Raw genomic sequence first — 13,332 nt, forward strand, 5'->3', positions numbered from 1 at the left:
CCTGGGCCAACTCTTGACGAGTGACCGACCTGCATATTCCCCCTTTCTGTTTAAACAGGACGGTCTTAAGTGTACGGTTTGCCCGTTCAACAAGGGCTTGCCCGGTAGGGTTGTAGGGGAGGCCTGTAGCATGTTGAATGGAAAATTCAGTACAGAACAAGGCAAAAGCCTTGGAAGTATATGCCGGGCCATTATCAGTCTTTAAGGCTAATGGCACTCCTAGGATAGAAATCATTTCATAGAGATGGGCAATAACAGCCCTGGTCGACTCACGGGGCTGCAGGGAAGCAAAGACAAAAGATGAGAAGGTATCAACACAAACATGGATAAACTTAGAGCCAAGATGTGTAACATCCATTTGCCAAAGCTCATTGGGGGCAGTACCTCGGGGGTTAAATGCGTCCTCCTTAATGCGAGGGCGGAAGGGGGCACACACAATACATGACCGGACAATAAGTCTGGCCTCGCTCTTCGGCACACCATAAAGAGCCCTAAGAGACCGAGCTGAGATATGGAACTTAGCATGTGCCAACTGTGCAGGGGAATCTTTCGGGGGGGAAGAGGGTGGGGAAAGGCTAACTGCGTGGAGGGCCTGGTCTGCTTGTGCGTTCCCAGAGTAAATGGGACCCACAGCCTTTGCCCGTGTGTGGTGACATCAAAGTGGAATTCTTCCACAAGCAGAACAAGATGCTCAAGAAGGACAAAATGTTTCACTTTTGGGTAAATACATTCTTCATACCAGGACCAGAGGAAAACTCAGACAAAGTAGAAAATGGAAGTCTTTGTGGAGATCAAGAGATTGATAGTATTTGCAGTGCCGAGCGGTCAGATAATGACAAGGAATATCTCATACTCACATTGTCCAAAAACGATCTGGACAAAGCGAACAAAGACAAGGCCAACAGATACTTTCTCCAAACTTTAAGGTGAAGCTTTTCTTCACAAAAACTGTAGAAGAGCCGTCAAACCCAGAGGCCAGCAGCTCCACCTCGGTCACGCCGGACGTTAGTGACAATGAGCCCGATCATTATAGATACTCGGACACCACTGACTCTGACCCAGAGAACGAGCCTTTTGATGAGGATCAACACACACAGATCACAAAAGTCTGAATATTTTTTTTTTATCAAGAGGGAATAAATGGGCTAAAGGAGGGTTCAATCCTATCATTCCTCAAAAGGGAGCCAACAATTTTTTGTAAAGCAGTGAGCTTCTCGGCTTTAAGGGGCCACTGCTCAACCCAGACCGGGCGGTTATTCGTCCAGGTCAGTTTCGGGGCGAAGCTCAAATCGAGAGTGGTCCCTATCCATTTCCCGGTAAGCAGTCCGGGATTACTAAGGAGAGTTGCATTTGCGCAAGGACATCCCACCCCCACAGAGCATAAGGCAGCTCAGGGAGACACAAAGGAGTGAACCTGCCTGCATTATCATCCACCGACCACGAGAGGGCACGAGCCGATCTCTGAGCTCTCTTGTTCCCCCCCACTCCCTGGACCGGCGTGGATGCAACCATCAAAGGCCATTCTTTCCTCCACTGATCCAAATTAATGACTGAACAATCAGCCCCCGTATCAATGATCCCTAAGATCGGATAATTCTCAACATGAATAATCAAAGTGGGACGGTTCAAAGTGATGGAACGAGCCCAATTCAATTGGCAAGGATGCTGGGATGAGGGGCTGAAGGGAAACGCCTTAGCAATGATCTGATCAGCCCGTATGGAGACGGGGGTGCAGTGTGGATTAAACAGGGTCAACACTGCCTCCACATCCTCTGCTACTTGGGTGGGGACCTCAAAGTCAGGAGAGCCTTCTAGGCCGGTCACTACAGCTGGGTGGAAAGGCAAATGGGCAGGGACTGTTATCGCCTCTCCAGGGGGAAGTGTAAAGATGGAGGGTTGTTTTCCAGGAGAGGCCCTGACTCTTACAAACTGAGGATAATTGCCGCTTAACGAGGATGGGGGAGGGGCCCTGCGGCTGGGCCCCTCCACCCGCCGTTTCCCTGCGGTTGAGATCCGGGGGAGACCCCGGTCTCCAAAGGGGCTTGTTCGCTGCCCTGTTTATTCTTGGCGCGACAAAACCGTGCTATGTGGCCAAGGCGTCCACAGTTAAAACACTTAGGAGGTGTTCCTCTGGAGGTGGCTTTGCACTGGGCCTTATAATGGCCGTATTGACCACATTGAAAACAAGCCTGCCTGCCGGGACCTTTCTGGGCTGACGAGCTGAGTTGTTGTATAGCTGCCAAGAGGCTCTGTTCCCTCTCTGTATTCGAGACTGTCAATTTTTCCAGCGCCTGTACAAGCTGGCGGTCCCTATCCTGGGCAGTGCAAACCAACTGTGCAATTGGATTTTCCGGGGGCAGGTCCATTAACTTATCTATGACGTCCTCCAAGGGGGCCTCCGATGGCAGGGATGCCACCGCAGCTGCCTCCCTGGAGCGCAGCCTTCCTTAACCAATTGCTTAATGAGTATGTCCATTCCAGGGCCGCTGCCTAGGGTCCTATGGACCGTCTCCTGAACTTGGTTAACAAAGGAAAGGGGGGTCTGATCAGGTCTTTGTTTCAGGCCGACTAATTTAGGGCCCCCTGTCATACCCTTGGCAGAAACCTTCTCCCAGGCCGCTATGTGTGCGGCCTTGACATCATCTAATTCTAACTGCCCATAGGCTGCCTGCACGGCCGGGTTGGAAAAATGGCCAGTGCCACAAATTAAGTGCTCAGTGTCTTGAGGGGCCCTGCCGGGTCTAAGTCGGGCCAAATGCCGGGCCTCCCTCTTCACTTGTGCCTGGAAGGCAAGATGCATAGCAGGGTCTAGACAGGACATAGCTAGCTCGTCAAAATCCCCCGGGGTCCAGGGGTGAGCGGTCACTAGGTTCATAAGTAGCCTCCTAACATAAGGTGAAGAAGGGCCATACTTAGTCACCGCCTCTTTGAACTCTTTCAGTGTCTTATAAGGGATGGGAGAATGAGTACGCTGACCCGTAAGGGGATCAGTCAAAATGGGATAGACATCCCAAGAGGCGAAGTCCACCTCCGCGCCCGCCTCCGCCGCCACACGGAGGCTCTGCCTTATTAACCCCTCTCCCTCACAAATATTCGCCTCTCGCCCTTTCTCATAATGAGGAGGCGGGGGCGGAGGGCAGGGAGGGGCGACATATGCGGAACTAGCAGCGAAAGATGGGGCAGGACAATAATTGCCTGGCAAACAGGAGGTGCTTGGTGGCAAGGCGGAGGTAAAGGGTGCGGAAGCGGGGAGCACGCCCCCTGCATCCGTTTCCCCTTTGTTCTCCCGTCTCTCCCTCCTCTCCCAACGTGAGGGAGTGTCCTTCCGGGTCCTTCTTCTCTCCCTCGATCCCCGGGCGCCATCTTGGCGCCCACTCCCTTTACCTTCATCTTCCCCTTCTGAACTGCTAGCGGAACTATCCGCCGCCTGATTCATTACCACAGCTCTTAAGTCCTCCCACGGATATTGACCGAAGCCCTCTGGGTCCTTCAATTCCTTATTCTTCCCTTTTTCTAACTCTGAATCTGACCCGGCTAATGAGGAGCCTACCTGTGTGGCCAAGGACCGGGAAGCGGCAATCGGGGAAGGATTCAATGCCGCGTCCACTATCCTAAAGACCGAAAAATCGGTGGGTGTTAGCGAACCAGGGCAGCCATTCTCAAAAGCTGCCATCTGCTGTCCCACAACTCTCCATCTATCGGCCTGTATGCCGACATGCCTGACCCAAGGGCATATGTCCCAGATCTTATCTATAAACTCCCTACAGGTCTTAATGGGGATTTTTGCCCCCCTTTGGGCGCAGAGCTTATAAAGTTGCGCCGCTATCACCCCCTTCTCCTCCGGCCTAAATACAGGGATACTATGCCCTGTTCCCATCCTGTCCTCTTCCCGAGGCTACAGTGGCCTCGAGGCTGCCTGGCGACTGGAGCAGACCAGCTGCGTCCAGCAGGCCGTCCGCCAGCTAGTCGTCCCGAAGGGTCAGCCCCACGTTGGGCGCCAAAATCTGTTGCGGGCGTTTACCCTTACAACAGATCTAGACGACTAGCCCTACGGCCCTCTTACTTACCCATCCCGGGTCTTCGGTCGCCACCGGCCCCTCACGGGGAAAAACACCAGACAGAAGGCGGAGGAGTGAAGCGGGGTGGTTTATTCTTCAGCAGTTACATGGCGGAGAGAGAGAGAGAGAGCCCTCTCACACGAGAAAATATATAGCGAATCCGAGCCAATCACATCGCAGTCTTACATTTATGGCCTTATATGGTGATCACCCCATGGCCTTATATGGAGATCACCCCATCAAGCTTATACATATTCATTCAAAGCAACCATGGCACCACCCATAAACCCCTCCCCCTCCCCCATCAACAAAAGGCATTGGAAAAGTGAAGTGTGTGAGCCAACTATAAAATAAACCAATGAGCAACTTTAAAGAACAGAAGTGAAAGATATCCTCAAAGAACTGAATAAAACAGAAAGAAAAGATGAGCTGGTCACATGGTGAGAATGAAGGTGGACCATCAGAGTTCTTCAGCAGTACTCTTGAAATGTCAGGAGAAAGCAAGGAATGCCTCCAGAAAATTGGGTGGAGGCCCCCTGTTGTACCATAAATGAGCCAGACCCAAGTAACAATTTAGAAGTGGACTTTTTATTGGCACCACGTGACTGCTCTGGGCCTGACCCCAAATCGAACAGCAGACAGCTGGGGCAAAGTTTCATCTTTTAAAGGCAAGCCAGTCAGCCAGCAGTTAGGGATTGCGTAAACAGGAACTTGCAGAGGCTAAAATCAGTGATTGGTCAGTACACATTTTGAGTTTCTCTGGTGGGAATTTCCCTAGGTAGGGCTAACCTTGGCAGTTTGCTTACTTCTATGAAGGAGAGCTGATTGGGGGAGGGGAAAGGAACAGGGGACCCAGAATGGGGTACAACACCCCTAATCCAAGGGAAACACTTGGGAGTATTTGGGTAACAGGTGCCCAGGAGGGGCCAAGTATGGACTATGTGGATTGTGGCCTGTATCTTTGGAGGGAATTTCCTGAAATGATAGGATCAAAGATCCATTTATGTATAGCTTATTTTATATTAATTATATTTAGGTGTCTTCCTATTGCCATTTTAGGGAGACATGCTGTGTTTCTTGTTGTACCTTAATTATGGCTTGGGTACTTGTGAGCATAGATGATTAATTAGAAAAGTGTCCAATTAATTACATCTCAAGAGGTATTATAGCATAATGGATGAAGTGTTTGACTCAAAATTAGGGAGACCTGGGTTCATATCCTGCTTCAGAAACTCACTAGTCAGGTGACCCTAGACAAGTCATTTAGCCTCTCTGAGTCTTAGTTTCCTTGTCTGTAAAATGAGAATAATAATGGCATCCACCTCTTAGGGTTGTTGTAAGAGTCAGCAGTGATGTTTATAAATCATTTTGTAAACCTCAAAATACTATATAAATATTAGCTACTACTAATTATTTTTAAAATATAATTATTTCTTAAACAACTAATGATCTAAAACATGGTTTTAAAATAAAAAACATTTTCTCTATAGTAATAGTTTTATAACCTTCACAGTTGAGAGTAAAGGAATATTTTAAAGGTAAAAATATAGTGGAGTTAGGGGAATCTTTAAAGGTATTATTACATCATTATGTTTTTTACTTTGTCATTATTATTAATTTTTATTACTTTATATTTTGGGGGGTTTCTGTCTGTATAGCACCTAAGGAGGAAAAGCTAGAATGTTTTTAAACCAATAGAGTTTTAAGTTTTAGAAGCTGAATAGCAAAGCCAAAATTCAGGAAAGGAAATTAGACTTTGGTTTGGCTCCTTTCACTGCCAACAAAGTTTCTTGAGGTGTTTTTTTTTTTTCTGATTTTAGTCACTACTTACATTCATGAACCACCAGTCTCAGGGGATTCATAAGGATTCCTTTAAATGGAAAACGGAAATTGGACATGTAAAGGTCAAAGTGTCTTTACCAACTCCTAACCCAAAATAGGAAACCTGAAATTCCACTTTTAAAAACTGGTATTTCCCAACAAGAATAATTGTTTTTTTGAGGTTTTATGTGTACAAAGCTAAGGGTTCAGATGAAGCTATCCTAGTTTTAAGGTATTTTCGACCTGGCAAAGTTATTTTAAGCCAATTCATTCCATGAATGATTTGCATTCAGCATTTTATGAGCTATGAGCAGTCTTTCTCTCTTATATTTTTATAAACATTATGCATTATATTGTGTTAAAATTCATTACCTAACTAATGTTAATCATAGATTCGCTTATACATGGATAGGGCTTTTAGTGATGCTTCTATTTTCCAAACTAGAGATTTGTGTATGTAACTGATGAGTACTGTCCTCATTAAGTGCTGTGTCCACAACCATTTAGAGACAGGAGTTTCCATGGAGAGTAATGCAGGTGGTAGCAGAGGGAGCTGTCCAGCTGCAGCCAATTAATATGGGATGTGAGACTAGCCTCAAACAGGGCTGGGCATTGAATATACATCTGCCCAAAGAAAACTGAATCATAGAATTTAAAGTTGGAAAAAACCTTAGAGGCAATTTAGTTCAACCCTCTCATTTTAAAAGATGAGGAAATGGAAGCTTAAAGAGATTTAAGTGACTTATTCAAGGTCACACAGGTACGAAGCCAGGTTTCAGATCCAAACCTGACCTGGTATCCTATCTCTTTACTTATTCCCCTCAAACTGTATTCTTGATCTTGTTGCTGACTTTGCATTTTATCTGAACACCATTTTCCACCTTTGCCCCTCATCTCAGCATTTGCTCACATTTCATGACATTTCCTCTCTGCATGGGTAGCACACATAGGTGTCCAGTCATGTTATGGCTATGTTTTTTAACTTTTTATTTTAGAATTCCTAGCTGGCAATTTGGGGCTGGTGCCAATGCATAAGAATAGAAAGCAGCTGAAAGACAGGGAGCATGCAAATTGGCCATCACCAGAGATACCAGAACCCACATTCTGAATGCCACTGTATGTGACTGTCTTGTGTTTGGTATTTTGGCTTCAGTCCTAGCTTCCTCCTTTTTGAATCCCCCTTTTTTTTCTTGGACTCCTCTGATTTTTCACTACAATTTTCTTCCCTGTTTCTGGATCTCCTTGGCACTAATTCCTGACTCATGCTCTTTAGATAAGTCCTTGTTAGACTTAAGCCCATCACCATTCCCCATCCTATTTTCCCCTTCAGGACAGAAGTCCCAGTATGATGCTATCCATCATAAATTCCTGTTTTCATTTGAGTCATGCTGCAGGTATTACACATCCTTGTCACAGGATAGTGGATTAGGTAGAAGAGAGCTGTTAAGAATAAGGAAAGTGTCTATAAGTTGTCAGTGAAAACCAGGATTAGTTATGAGAACCTTTGCAAATTTTACTACTCATTTCATCCTCATATGGTTCTCCTACATTTCTTTGGAGCCAATTCCCATTTTTCCTCATTTATTTTTTCTTTTTATCATTAACTTAATTAAAAACAAAATATTCATATATATAAATAAAAAGGAGACTATGTGAAACTGAACTGTTACATATAGTTTATTTTTTAAATATTAAATTTAACAAATAAGTAACAAAATTGCCCGCTGTGTTCCTGTGTTCCCTTCTGAGCTATTCTTACCTTATGCATTTTTATTTTATTAATGTTCTTTTCTTTCTTTTTTTTGTATTTCTGTTCCTACTAAATGACACACCTTCTCTCCCTTGCCTCTCCCCCACCCCTCACTCCCCACCCCCAGTACCTTCCTTTGTAACAATTAAGTATTATCAGGCAAAACAAATCATGATTGAAAATAGATTACTAATTCTACATCAAATCCATCACTTCTCTGCCGAGAGGCAGGAGATAGGTTTCATTAGAATGAAAGTATATTGTTTCATTCTTTGTATCTGTATCACATAATAAAGTGGCCTTTCTCTTTGCCAAGGTAAATCTTTCTACATGCACAAGTGATCCCATTCTAACCTTTCTTCTGCCTCAGATAATATGAAGTCTGGGAAAGACCTTAATTTATTTATTTAATTGGGGGTGGAGGAAGCAATTAGCATTAAGTGACTTGCCCAGGGTCACACAGCTAGTAAGTGTCTGAAGCCAGATTTTGAGCTCAGGTCCCCTAAGTCCAGGGCTGGTGCTTCTATGCCACCTAGATGCCCCAGAGAGACTTTAATTTAGAAAGGCCAAGGTCATCCACTGCATCCCATCACCCATCATTTTGGCTTTTGTCTTGCCATTGAACTTTCACTTAGATCCAGTTTACTTGAAACTCAAGACATTACCCTCATGATGTCATTGGTCCTCTTTGAGAATGAAGGACTAACAACAGTCTTCTGCAACTTATTGTATCTTTCTCTTATCGCCACTCTCTCACTTATCTTCAATTTCATCCTCTACTGGCAGCTTCCATAACTAACTAACATGTCCATGTCACCTCAATCCTCCAAAACAAAACAAGCCTCCCTTGCTCCTTCCATCCCTGATAACTCTTGTCCCCTAACTCTCCTACCTTTTGTAGCTAAACTCCATGAGGCCATCTACAGAAGGTGCCTCCACTTCCTTTCCTCTCACTCTCTTCTTAACTCTTTATAGTCTAGATTCCAACCTAATCATTCCATTAAAACTGCTCTCTCTCCAAAGTAACAAATAATCTCTTAATTGCCAAATCTAATGGACTTTTTTCAATCCTCATTTTTCTTGATCCCCCTCTAGCTTTTGATGCTATCCATCATTCTTATCTCCTTGATACTCTCTTCTTCCCTCTAGGTTTTCAGTATACTAGTCTTTCTTGGTTCTTTTCCTACCCACTTGACCACTCCTCAGTATCCTTTGCTGGATCTTCATCCAGGTACACAGGGCTCTGTGCTGTGCCCTCTTCTTTTCTCCTTCTTTACTGTTTCATTCGATGGCTTCATCAGCTCCCGTGAATTCAATTATCATCTCTACATTAATGTTTATCAAATCTGCTTATTGAGTCCTAACCTCTCTTCTGACCCCTTATCTTACACCTACAACTTCTCATTGGACATCTCAAACTGAATGTCCTATAGACATCTTACACTTAACATGTCCAAAACTGAATTCATTATCCTTTCCCCTAAAAAAACCCTCCCCCCTTTCTAACTTTCTGATTACTGTTGAGGTACCACCATCCTCCCAGTCTCCCAGGCTTACAACCTAGATGTCTCTTCCCCCATATATTTTTACTTTTGTAACGTCTTTTGCATATCCCCCTTTATTTCCTCAGACTCTGGCACAGGCCCTCATCACCTCATGCCTGGACTATTGCAACAGCCTGCTGGTGGCTCTGCCTGCTTCAAGCCTCTCCCCTCTCCAGTCCATCTTCCACTCAGCTGTCAAAGTGATCCTCCTAGAGCATAGCTCTGCCCATGTCACCTCCCTCTACCCTAAGCAACAAACTGGTGACTCCTTATCACCTTCAGGATAAAATAGAAAATATTCCTTTAATTTTCAAAGCCCTCCATAACCTGCCCCCTTACAGTCTTCTTATATCTTATTCCCCACCTCATATCTTACAATGCAGTGACATTAGCCTCCTTGCTATTCCTCGACTCTCCTTCCATCTCTTGACTCTGGACATTTTCATTGGCTGTTCCCCACGCCTAGAATGCTCTCTTTCCTTATCCCTATGTCCTGGCTTCCCTGACTTTCCTTCAAGTTCCAGCTAAAATCTTATCTTCTCCAGGAAATCTATCCGAATCTCCCTTTAAATCTAATGCCTCTGTTCCATTGATTATTTCCAATTTATCTTAGTCTATCTAGCTTATTTATACAAAGTTGTTTCAACGTTGTCTTCCCCTTTAGACTGCGAGCTCCTGGTGACTTCCTTTCTTTGTGTCTCCAGTGCTTAGCACAGTGCCTGGAACATAGCATGTGCTTAATAGATGCTTATTGACTGACTGGCTAACTATATTCCCAGTCTCTGGAACATAGAAGATACTTAAATATTTGTTTGATTCACTATCAGTCCTCCAAAGTCATGATTAGTCACATCATTGATTAGAATTCTGAATTCTTTCAAAGTTGTTTTCATTTATATCACTGGGGTCGTTGTATATGTTTTTCTCCTTGTTCTGCTATTTAATTCCATATTTCTTCATAGATAGGCCTTCCCAAGTTTTCCTGAATTCTTCACATTTGTCATCTCTTATTGCACAAAAATATTCCATTTCATTTAAATACCACAGTTTGTTAACCATTCCTCAAATGATGAAGATTAACTTTGTTTCCAGATTTTTTTTGTACCAGTTATACTGTCTATAGCTTTTTTTACATTTGGGTTCTTTCTGTTATATGACCTTTTTGTGGTATTTTGTTATTGTTGTTGTTGAGTCATTTGTGTCTGACTCTTCCTGGCTCCATTTGGGGTTTCTTGGCAGAGATACTAGAGTGGTTTGCCATTTCCTTCTCCCCCTCATTTTACAAATTAGGAAACTGAGGCAACTAGGGTTAAATGTCTTGCCCAGGATCACACAGCTAATAAGTATCTGAGATCAGATTTGAACCCAGGAAGATGAGTCTTCCTGACTACAGGCCCCAGACTCCATCCACTATGCTACCTGTGGTAGTAAAAGCTTATTAACTTCTCATGTGTTTTAGAATTGGGATTGATAGCCTGCATTTCTTCTTTTTCAAGCTATCAACTACCTTAAAACTAAGATGTGGAATATTCTTAGGGATAAAGGAAAAGGGAAAGGGAAGGTACCTTGTGACTTCCTATCTACAAAGGAACCTGGTCACTAGTGGCCCCAGGAAACTTAGGGGAAATGGTGGCTGCAGAAATACTTAACAAGGTATTAGAAGACTGGGTCTTAGTTGATTATCCCAAAGGAGAGGCAGTGTCCCAAGTCTGGGGCTCTGGGGGAACTGGTGGTGTGCTATATATGATGGTGCCATACTGATTTATGACACACACCTTATTCCACTTTAACCTGCCCCCCTTAATTAACCAAATAAGTAGATATTGACTAGTATCCAATTCAGGCAAAAGAAGCCTCCTAAAAGATCACAGACTCCTGAGATGTCCTAAGCTTTAGATCAGCCTATCAGATGACTGTGGTACCCAAAGGTATAGAACTTTAAATTTTTTATTGGAACATTATAAATGCTAGACTATTAGAGATTTCACAAAGAGATTCAATAGGCCTAAAAACTCATGATGCAATCTACCACTTTGTTGAGTATCTAATATTAGGTATTAATTTCAAAATATGATTCTGAAATTGTTGTAATGTAAGATACCTATTAATTTATTTCTATAAATGTACATATTATTTACCAATGTCAATTATGTTTATGGGTCAATTAATTTTGTTTGTATAGAGATATAGGCAACATGGTATAATAATAACTGACATTTATATAACACTTTAAAGGCTATAAGGTAATTTTTATGTATTCTTTTCATTTGAACCTCAAAACTACCCTCTAAGAGAGGTATACCATAGTATCATCTCCCCTATTTTTGTTGTTGTTCAGTCATTTCAGGCACATCCAACCCTTCATGATCCCATTTGGACTTTTCTATGCAAAAATATATTTCCTTCTCCAGTGGATCCAGCAGATCCATTTTGTCAGACAATCGGAGGTTAAGTGAGCTGCCCAGGGCCACACAACTAGTAAGTGTTTGAAGCCAGATTTAAACTCAAGTCTTCCCTGACTCCAGGTTTAGCACTCTATCCATTGAGCCACCAGCTGCCTCTTCCTTCATTTTACAGATGAGGAAGCTGAGACCCAGGAAGATCAAGGGACTTACCCATAGCCACACACCTAGTAAGAAAGAGAAGTGGGATCCCAGCTCTTCCTGATTTCAAGTCTATAGCTACTACAGTATAGCATCCTATACTATAGTGGGTTGGTTGTTGTTTTGTTTTTGAAGAGGACCAAAATGATATCACTATGCTAGATTCAAATTATAATGTGTCCAGCTGTGGCTGATCAGACCAATTTGAGCTCTGAATGCTCTATCACAGGTCAGGCACAAATAGTCCATGTGAACATTTGGGGTAGATTCTTTAAATTTGTGCATCCTGCATTTCCTTTGAGCTGTTTCATTTCTGCTTTACTCATAGAGCACAGCACCTTTTGTGATGTGGACACACCATGCCAAGCAGTCCTGTGCCAGTGTCTCCCATGTCACACAATCAATTCCAAAGTTCTTTTTTTTTTTTTTTTGCTTTTTGGAGGAGGAAGGTAGGGCAATTGGGTTTAAGTGACTGGCCCAAGGTGTCACACATGTTAAGTGTTTGTGTTAAGTGTCTGAGGCCGGACTTGAACTCAAGTCCTCCTGACTCCAGGGCCGGTGCTCTCTTCACTACGCCACCTATCCACCCCAATTCCAAAAATTCTTAAGAGAGACCTTAAGAGTGTCTTTGTATTGCTTCTTCTGACCACCACCATTGTTTGCTCTGTGCAAATTCTCCATAAAATAGTCTTTTTGGCAAGAGTGCATGTGGCATTCAAACAATGTGGCCAACCAATTGGAGTTGTGCTTTCTGAAGCAGAGTTTGAATGCTTGGCAGTTTAGTTCAAGTAATAACCTCAGTATATGATACCTTATCCTTCCAGGTGATCTTTAGAAGCTTCCTAAGACAGTTCAAATGGAAGCGATTCAAGTTTCCTGGCATGGCACTGGTACTGTCCAGGTTTCATAGGCATACAACAATGAGGTCAGCACAATGGCTCTGTAGACCTTCAGTTTGGTAGTCACTCTAATACCTTTGTCTCCCATACTTTCCTTTGGAGCCTCCCAAACACTGAACTAACTCTGGCAATGTGTGCGACAGAATTCAAAACTTCTCCATTTGTTGCAATCATTGGTTCCATGTATGGATGGTGTGGTGACTGTTGGAGCACCCATTGGGTTGTTTTTTTTTTTTGGTGTTAATTGTTAGGCCAAAATTAGCACAAGCAGCAGAGAATTGGTGTAGGGTGTAGGGTATGATCAGGGAAGACTAAGCACCTCTGTTGTGAGGGCTGCCAAGCCATTTTCAGGGCTTCTCACCCACCTTTGGTGTCCACCTGTTCCACCCAACTCTCATCTGTGACTCCAAGAAACTGTAGCATATGCAGCAACCACACCCAGGTAAACCAGTTTCAGCAGAGAGGCTAAACCAGATTGAGGGTAACCAAGGGGTCTAATACCCATTGGTGAGTTAGGGGGGAGGGGTGTCCACCCTCCAAGCATGTGAAAACTTCCCCTGATGGAATGGGCAGATGAGAACAATTTTTATACTATACTGCATTATACTGCACTATACTATACTATACTATACTATACTATACTATACTATACTATAC

At 43.6% G+C, this 13,332-nt stretch overlaps 1 pseudogene; it reads left to right on the top strand.

Annotated features, from left to right (window-relative positions):
* Window positions 1–322: 322 nt before the first annotated feature.
* Window positions 323–1,190, top strand: LOC138159848 (phosphatidylinositol 3,4,5-trisphosphate 3-phosphatase and dual-specificity protein phosphatase PTEN pseudogene; annotated as a pseudogene).
* Window positions 1,191–13,332: the final 12,142 nt, after the last annotated feature.

Source organism: Petaurus breviceps, unplaced genomic scaffold (assembly GCF_028583685.1).
Source record: "Petaurus breviceps papuanus isolate PSGF00001 unplaced genomic scaffold, PetGlider_PUasm1.0 178, whole genome shotgun sequence".
NCBI lineage: Eukaryota > Metazoa > Chordata > Mammalia > Diprotodontia > Petauridae > Petaurus > Petaurus breviceps.